Raw genomic sequence first — 7,350 nt, 5'->3', positions numbered from 1 at the left:
TATAGAACGGAGGTAGTTGTCAGGCACACGTTCATGGGTTGAGGAAGGTGATGAATGTCACAGATCATCACCTTCATCACAGTTAAACGCGAATGAACATCTTAGATAGGAACAAGCGTGTTTGAATGGAAAACAGAAATACTTGCATTAATTCATCGAGACACAGCAGAGCTCCTCACCCCCAACAATGGGGTTTAGAGACTCATGCCGTCAGAGAATACAAAGTTTAGATCTAAATTGTCATGAGATACAAAATAAGTCTCTAAAAGTTGTTTAAATACCAAACTAGTAGCCTAGGTTTACAACAAATGAGTAAACTATGATGGATGATGCAGAGGCCCACTTCTGGGGCCCACTTGGTGTGTGCTGGGGCTGAGAATTAAGCAATCCACGTGCAGAGGCCATTTGTGGAGTTGAACGCCAGTTTTTGTGCCAGTTTGGGCGTTCAACTCCAGCTTTTGATCCTTTTCTGGCGCTGGACGCCAGAATTGGGCAGAGAACTGGCGTTGAACGCCAGTTTACATCGTCTATCCTTGTGCAAAGTATGGACTATTATATATTGCTGGAAAGCCCTGGATCTCTACTTTCCAGCGCAATTGGAAGCATACCATTTCGAGTTCTGTAGCTCCAGAAAATCCACTTTGAGTGCAGGGAGGTCAGAATCCAACAGCATCAGCAGTCCTTTTTCAGCCTGAATCAGATTTTTGCTCAGCTCCTTCAATTTCAGCCAGAAAAATACCTGAAATTACAGAAAAATACACAACTCATAGTAAAGTCCAGAAATATGAATTTTTTCTAAAAACTAATGGAAATAAACTAAAAACTAACTAAAACATACTAAAAACTATATGAAATTAACCCCAAAAAGCATATAAAATATCCGCTCATCACCTGCCATAGAAGAAATCATTCACAGTTGAAGAAGACAGTAAGACTAGAGTTAATCCAGAAGAAAAAAGCATCTCCAAGCCTTAACCATCTTCTTATCATTATAAACATATCAACCTAGTTAAGATCTCTTTATTCCTTTTATGCTCTTAACCAGATCCAACAACTCTTCTTTTCGCCTGACTAAGATCTGCAAGATAACCATAGCTTGCTTCAAATCACAATCCTCGTGAGATTGACCCTGACTCACTCAGGTATTACTTGGACGACCCAGTGCACTTGATGGTTAATTTGTGTGAAAGTGTGGGATTCTGCGCACCACTAGAGATATTTGAAAGTGTTGGAGTTTGCTCTAGATTCCAATAATATAAAAAAGAATCCCATCTTTTAGTTGTAAAAAGAATCAATAGATATATTAATGGAATTATTGATTTTGGTATATGGTATCCTAAATCTAATAAGTTTTGTGTAATGGGATATTGTGATGCAGATTTTGCCGGTGACCAAGTTGATAGAAGAAGAACTTCGGAGATTTGTTGCTTCCTTGGACAGTCTCTAATCGTATGGTCAAGCAAGAAGCAAGCTACTGTTGCACTGCCCATAGCTGAGACTGAATATATAGCCGCTTCTTCTTGTTGTTCACAATTGTTATGGCATAAAACACAACTTGCAGATTACAAATTGCAAGTCAATAGTATCCATTTATTTTGTGATAACATGAGTGCCATAAATATTTCTAAAAATCCTGTTTTGCACTTAAGAACCAAGCACATTAAAGTAAGATTTCCCTCCATTAGGGAACATATGCAAAAAGATACAATTGACATACAATTTGTGAAATCTGAGGATCAACTTGCTGATATTTTTACTAAACCTCTGTCTGAAGATAGATTTTGCAAGTTGAGAAAAGCATTGGGTATTGTTGATTCTGAATTCTTAAATTAAATTGATGATGTAGTTCTCTGTGTATTTTTGTCTCTTAGATCGACAGGAGATAAAACTGGATAGATGATGACTCCTTCTAGGTTCTTTGGTTATCAGACTGAGTTGTGGTAAAGATAATTCCTTTGGGTCAAAAGTGAATCTTTGGTGGTCCTTTGTGTTTCCTTAAAACCATCATTGGGCCCAAAGGGAAGAAGTTCTATTTCTATGATGTGGGCCTCATTATTTATTTTGATCATAAATTCAAAAATTAATTGTTTTAGGGTTTCTCATCAAGTCAAATCAAAATTCAGATTTTCAAATTTTATTATTGTCTTGTCTTTTCAAACTGCTAGTTTACATATCCTTTCAAAATCAATTTTTTTTGAAACACCTTTTCATTTTGTTTAAATAATAGTTTGTATTTTCAAAAATTTTCAAAGCATTAATAGTAGTTACTTCTTAAAAACTTCTCATTTTCTCCAACCTCCACCACTCCTATAATCGCATTCATTAAGTTTCATAGATATGAGAAAGAATGTAGCAACACAAAGAGGCACAGGAACTTATCGTGCTCTACGAAACCCTCCTCTAAAAGGCCAAGCACACATTCATATTCATATTCACTCCCATTCCTCATCACACTTGTCTCCAGTTCCCGAACCTATGGCATAAACCAAAAATACCTCTCGTCATCCATCCTCAATGACAACTAAAGCTGGAACTTCTAGAGCAAAAGAAAAGAAATATATGGGTGACGAAGAACCTCTAATATCTCCACCTCTTCGCTCCTCATCTCATCCTCAAGGATGATCTGCACCGTCTAGTCGTCCTTCAAAAGGTAACCGAAGACCTTTCCTTAATTCTGTAAAAGAACCTGCAAATCCTGACCCTGTAGATTTTAAATCCCATTTCTGTAACCTTCCTCATTCTCACTATGATCTATTTTATTTTTATTCAAGCATGAATGTTGAATTTCATAGAGCCATTGTTTCTAAAAGATCCCTATGTTTTACTTTTGTGGCTAATTTAAATGCTCTAGCTAAGAAAGGGATTGATTTTATTGAAAACATTGTTTACTTGGATTGAAAAAATTCTTTGAAATAAAAAAATCTGTTTACCCTGATTTAGTAAGAGAATTATATGTTAATATGTACTATCGTGAGGAATCTATTCACTCATATGTAAAAGGCCAAGGAATTCATTTAAATAAACAATCCATTGATGAAGTCCTTGATTATTATGATGTTAGCGTCAATGCTTACATTTTTGAAAAATGGGATAATGATCTGGGCATTTCACACAAGGATGTGTTGGCAAACATATGTGAAAATATTTTCCTCATGGATGGTGTTACCCCCAACTATCGATCCCTACGTCCTGTCAAATCCCAACTACGTCGCATTATTACCCACATTGTCTTGCCTCAAAGTGGTTCTTATCAGCGAGTGACTCTTTGTGACACCTTAGTTATCTATGCCATCATCAACAAAACTGAAATTTCCTTTACATATTTGATGATGTGCCATATACATGATTGTATCAAAAGTGACAAATTTTTTTCTCTACCATATAGCATGTTTTTTACTTGCATCTTTGACTACTTTGGTGTTGATCTAAACAATTAGACCCACAAGAATAGAATTTCATCTTTTAAGGACGATGGTGCAGTCAAGCAATCAAAAGAAAAAGGAACCAAGGCTGCCAAGGACACTGTTATGGAAGAAGAAGAGGACAAAAGCATTCTTCCTCCTCCATTAGCTGTAGGGACATCATCCTCTTACAAGTACTTGGTAAATGACATCATGAAAGATGTCTTACGAAAATTTGTGAACCTCGCCAAACAAATGATCAACTCGAGCAAACAAGTTAGGACACTAGCTATAGAAAATGAGAATTCCTTACGAAAGTCTCAAAGCCAGGTTGAAGTGCTTTTAAAGTACATAGATTCCTTGAAAGATGACCAAGTGATGTCTGAGCAAGAAGAAAATCTTCTAGAAATCAAGGATGAGGAATATGATGTCTAGCTCCTGCTTGATGCTGCTGCTTTTTAAGAACCTGCTTTTTTTATGCTAAAATTTTTAGTCTTTGAATCTTTTGAATATTGTTAATTTTTCTTTGGATAACTATAATAGTTGTAGGCACTTAACTTTGACCTAATTGGAATACTATTTTAGCCTAACAAAATCTTTGTGTAGGTAATACTACCTTCTCTTAATGACAAAAGGGAGAGTGAATGATGAAAATGAATTATTGTTATGGCATTGTGTTAATGATTTATGAATTGATAGGTTGTTTAATTCATTTGTTGGATGTTAGTACTAATATTTTTATTGCCTTTGTTGCTTCTGGTACCCATTGACTGGTGTGAATCATTATTTCTTTGGTTTGATCTGTTTTGGAGTTTATATATTTGTCCTCCAAAAATATTGTTTATAGCTTTGATTTTGAACTCTTTATCAAAATATTGATGAATGATATTTCTGGATTGAAAGCTAATAATTTTTGAATGGCTGTTTGAATGTTTGGCATAGTTCTTGTATAAAATTTATTGATCACAGGTTGAAGAATGCAAATATTCAGAGGGAGCCAAGTGAATAAAAGAAAGGGAGAGTTCACATCAGGATTGTATCATCAAAGAGAAGTTTCTTAAAACTCTTCTCATTTTTTTTTACAATTTATTTTATAATATTTATCATCAAGGAGGAGATTGTCGAGTTTGAAGAACTAAAAACTATTATTTGATGATAACTAAATATTATTATTGGGATTAATAAACCAATTATGTGTGTAATTTAGTTTGTTAATGGTTCAGTAATCCAGAGAAAACAAACATGCCCAACAACAAACTAATAAAGCCCAAAGTGATAAAAAATTTGGACGGCTAGTATAGAGAAATAAATTTGAACCAAACACAAGCATAAGGCCCAACTGATGATCTAAGTCCATTCACTCAACTTGATTTCTAACTAAGAAATAGAACTCTATTCTCATTAGAACCAAAACTAAACCACCAAACCAAATGCTCTCTTCTCTCTTTTCTCTCACCCACGTAAAGAAGTTCAGAAGGAAAGCAAAAAAAAAGTTTAATTAGGAATTAAATCAAAATAAAAAAGTGGGTTACTAAATTTAAGCAAGAAAAAAAAGGTTAAACAAATTAGGGCTTTAAGCAAAGATCACATCCTAAGACTACATCAGAGACATTTTGTTTCATTTGTGCTTCATTGAAGATTGTTGAAGAAATTCTCCTTTTGTATGCACCGAATGAAAAATCTGATTCAAATGGAGGTTATAGAGCTTTGCAAGAAATCAATGGTCAAAAAAGTTACTTGGAGTCAAAGCACAAATGAAGGGCTCAGATACTTGAAGCAATATAAAAAACAATGAAAGAAAAGATAGAAGGTATTGATGCATGTATGGTTCAATCATTGTTGCTATTCTATCTCTCTTTTGCGCCGCCGCTATTGTTGATTTTTGGAGAGAGGAAGTCAAATGTGCTGAAGCAAAGTATCAAACTTTGGAAGATTTACTCCTCTATTAAAGGGGTAAATGGCCAGAGATTGGTTCAAGGAGTGAGAGGACAAAGATTGAGTTTCCATAGCTTACAAAGCTATACCTTCTTCTCCTTCATGGTTTTCTGTTGAATACTCTTTTTTTTTAGTTTTTTATTTACCTTTGTTTCAATGAAAAAAAAGCATTAATTTGAGGAATTAAAAAAAAGCCATTGAGAGAAAAGATAAAGAGAGTTAGACTTGGAGAAAAACCAAATGTTTATTTTAGAAATTTTTTGTACGTTTTTTATTTTGCAATAATGATCTTGAAAAAATTTTCTTACTAAGTTGGGTGAGGACTTAGTGGTTACAAATCTAGGGAGTGAACCTAGTCAAATCTGGCTTGGGTAGAAGTTGAGTTTGTCTCAGATAAGATTATGTTGAATCCTAGAAAAATTGATGTTTGTAATATTTGAAAGATAGTGAAAATTTCACCACTGTTGTGAGGGAGATTGGATGTAGTTCACATTACACATGGTGGTTGAACCAGGATATATGGATGTATCACTCTTCCTTCTCTGTTCTGATTCTAATTTTATTCTCTTAGAGACAAAATAAAATTGTCTCCTACTTATTCTATCCAGCAAGACGTCATAGCAACTCTATTCGCTTACAAATTTATTTTGACTCCTCTATCAACAAGAGACAAAATAAAAGTGTCTCTTGCATTTTTAATAAAAGCAAATTTAACATATTTTCTAAATTCCATCATATTTGAAGTAAAATCAAACAAAATAAAAAATAGCCTAGATTCAATCCTTTTTTCTCTAAACTACTAATAACCATCAAAATTTATGTTATTTTTCTAAATTTCTCTTCAAAAAATTATATTTTGTGTAAAAAAGTTTTTATTTTTCCTTACGCATTTCTATTATTTCTCTTCTTTATTCTTTTTTTTATATCAAATTTTTAAAATTAAAAAAATAAATAAAAATTAAATTATTCTATTAATTTTTATAATTTTACTGGATTTTTAATTAAATTTTTATAATTTTTTTAATTAGATTTTTATATTATATTAATTTTTTATTAAGTATCTATTAATAATAAATGTTAAAAAAGCATATATGTAATATGAATTTACTTAGTTATCCATACCTTTGCGTTCATTTGGCCTCACTAATGTCAGTAGGAGAGATGGCGGTAGTGGCGTCCCCCTCTCTACGAGCGACACTTTCGCCGTGTCACTGCAGAAGCCTCCAAGAACCTTGACTGCGCTCTCTCCCTGCTCCGTAAGTGCAAGCGCCGCTCCATCCTCAGCCGAGTCGTCACCAAAGCAAAAGCCATCTTTAACCGCACCAAACATAACAACCATAAATTTTGATAGTACATGGCAGGCTGAGCAGGAGGCTGTGGTTGAGACTTGAGACATAGCCTCCCTCTTCCTGATTGTTACTTCACAGTCATGCTGCTTTAACTGCAATTCGACAAGGTCTCTTAAATCTAGCGAAGAAAATGAGCAATTAATTATTATTATTATTATTAAAGAAAGATTAGGTTGGTTACTTGGTAAGACTTGCAACTTGAGTAATAAGCGAGAGATAGATTCTTGAGATGCGGAGACTCCAGTCTCCAGATGAAGGTTTGGCTACTGCTTCAGCCTCTGATTTGGCTGTGGTAGGAGGGACAACATTTGAGGAACTATCAAGAGAAACCTTGTTGCATATGCCAAAAATAAAAGAGCATTATTAAAAATATTTGAAAATGGAAAACAAACATGGAAAGAAGAAGAAACTTGGGAATGAAGTGTCTATCAGATTAATGGTCAATTGGAAAAGATAAAGCATGAAGGATAAAGTTGTAAAAAGATAATGATAATATGATTAATTAAATAAATATATTTCAAATATTAATTTTAATTGGAGTATTTTTAGTATATTATGTTAATTTTAATATTTTTATCACGGTAAAAATTTAATTATAAAATTTAATATAATATAAAAATTTAATTATAAAATTTAATATAAAGATTAAATTAAAAATTTGATAA

At 33.4% G+C, this 7,350-nt stretch overlaps 1 long non-coding RNA gene across 1 annotated transcript; it reads right to left on the bottom strand.

Moving 5' to 3' along the window:
- Nucleotides 1-7,089, bottom strand: LOC107625591 (uncharacterized). Its single transcript, XR_015905055.1, has 3 exons — nucleotides 6,867-7,089; nucleotides 6,459-6,777; nucleotides 1-739 (listed from the first exon to the last, which is right to left on the bottom strand). It is a non-coding gene; the product is annotated as an uncharacterized LOC107625591 (long non-coding RNA).
- Between the last annotated feature and the right edge of the window lie 261 nt (nucleotides 7,090-7,350).

Source organism: Arachis ipaensis, chromosome B2 (genome assembly GCF_059453495.1).
Source record: "Arachis ipaensis isolate K30076 ecotype BB chromosome B2, ASM5945349v1, whole genome shotgun sequence".
NCBI lineage: Eukaryota > Viridiplantae > Streptophyta > Magnoliopsida > Fabales > Fabaceae > Arachis > Arachis ipaensis.
The sequence above is the reverse complement of the archived record's forward strand: the minus strand, read 5'-3'. Positions and strand labels throughout refer to the sequence as shown.